This window comes from Sinocyclocheilus rhinocerous, unplaced genomic scaffold (assembly GCF_001515625.1).
Source record: "Sinocyclocheilus rhinocerous isolate Xijiao unplaced genomic scaffold, SAMN03320098_v1.1 scaffold114, whole genome shotgun sequence".
Lineage (NCBI taxonomy): Eukaryota > Metazoa > Chordata > Actinopteri > Cypriniformes > Cyprinidae > Sinocyclocheilus > Sinocyclocheilus rhinocerous.
This window is the reverse complement of record NW_015646344.1, coordinates 494,014-496,059: the sequence shown is the minus strand read 5'-3', so window position 1 is coordinate 496,059 and position 2,046 is coordinate 494,014.

Genomic DNA, 2,046 nt, shown 5'->3' with positions numbered 1-2,046 from the left:
ATTTCAGATGCTGTCACATCCTACAACCTCGTCATATGCAGAGAGAAACTGACACTCAATCACATCAAAATACAGATAATGATTAACTTAAAGGCATCATAGAGGATTGTGAAGATATTTCACTGGAGCTTGGTCTTCAATACATTATTTTATGTTCTATTTTGTTTTACTTCTTTAAGCATTTATTTATGTTCAATGTCCATTGTCATTCATTAATGTGTTCTGCTGTTAGAACACTGCAATTTTTGCAACAATTTCACGTCATTTAAAAAAGTACCTAATTGACACGTTGTTGTTGTTGTTGTTGTTGATTTTATGTAAAACCCTAATAGACACTTCAAGATATTATAAGACCAGGCAGATAGAGGGGTAAAAAAAAACAATATTAATAAATAATATATACAAATAATACTAATATGAATTATATTAGCATACTAATATTAATGAAAAACTATCATTAAAAAGGTTATTTATAACACCATTAAGGTCCTATAAGGCATTTTTAAAGCATGGTTCTATATGGAACCCTATAAAAAAGGTTCTATTTAGCACTAAAAAGGGTTCTGCTATTGTTACAAGCCGAAGAACCCTTTTCTGGTACTGTTTAGAACCATTTTTCTTAAGAGTGTACGCAATTCGGAAAAATAGGTGTCTTTTCTGCATTAGGTATGTTTTTCTGGGGGGTTTTTTCATGTATTTTTAATGTTGAATATATGTTATATAAATATATGACATGTAAAACATATAAAAAAGTGTTCCTGACTCGTCAATCATTAAAAGTGAAACTCCGCCTATGTATTTCCACAGCGACTTCACAGGAAAAATCCACCTCAACATTTGCATTTGTGTTTTCCATTTTCTTTCAGCTTTGATACTGTCAGTGACCAACAGCATGTTTCTGCATCCCAAACTAAACAATATTTTCACAAAATTTGAACATATTCTGTGTTACCATTAGCACAGTATCTGTTGCGTCATGAGTGCTTTCACACAGAGTAACAAAAACATGCAAATAAAATACAGCAGCAACAGCACACTCAACACTTTATTTATGGAAATCATAAGCACAGAGAACGTCCATATTATTTCACTATGTATGCAGCCAGGTGCACTGTTGCTCTCTTCATATAATGTCAACTTTTCACAGAAAATGTAATTCACTGGTGTTACAAATCATGCTTGCATTTGATTTAAATGCTACTTTAACCTAATTTTATTATTACCTTATTCTCTTTAATCTATTTCTCTCTCTCTTTTTCACTGATCAGCATGCATATGAGGACCTCCAGGCCAGCAATGACTATGACTAGACATGGGGTCAAACCAGATAAAAAAGATTAATTTTTAATACTAAAAATCATGTTCACATTCACCATTTACACTGCAAAAGCAGCAGCAGTGTAAATGTATTTACATATGAGGTACAAGAGCAGGAAAATAATCTAAAAATAGAAAATTAATGATATTTTGAATTCACAGATAAGGAAATATACACTCTCTGTCACTATGACAGCTGAGTTTAAAGCGTCTCTGATGCAGTTGCATTTACATCAGCCAATCAGTGGTAACATGATGTAATTTTCCTGCAGCTCTAGTCAGTTTCTTGTCCAGCTCTACTTGCCTCATGAATATTAATTGTTAGCCTAAATGAGATTCATTCAATAGGAAGTAGTTGGTAAGTGAGCACAGTCAGTTTTAATTTTGTTCACCCTGACAAATTGTTGTGTAAATGACAGAACAGTCCCATGAAGTCATATTTGAATAAACTAATAAATATTCATAAAAATTACATTTCTTTTGTCCTAGTTTGCGCTCTTTCACTCTTCTCAGCTGTAAAGTGCATGCGGCGAGATCCGCGTAAGGTCGCGGTGAAATGAAGGGCTTCGTTGGTGTATTAATTTTGGGGGTGTGAAACACAGTAGGCAGTCTGTCAGGACTGAGTGAGATGGTTTCTTAATTGAAAAGAAGCACTCAATGGAGTTGGTTGATGTCTGATATACTGAAGACTTTGTGGGTATACATGTGTGTGGTTTCTGAAATGGATTA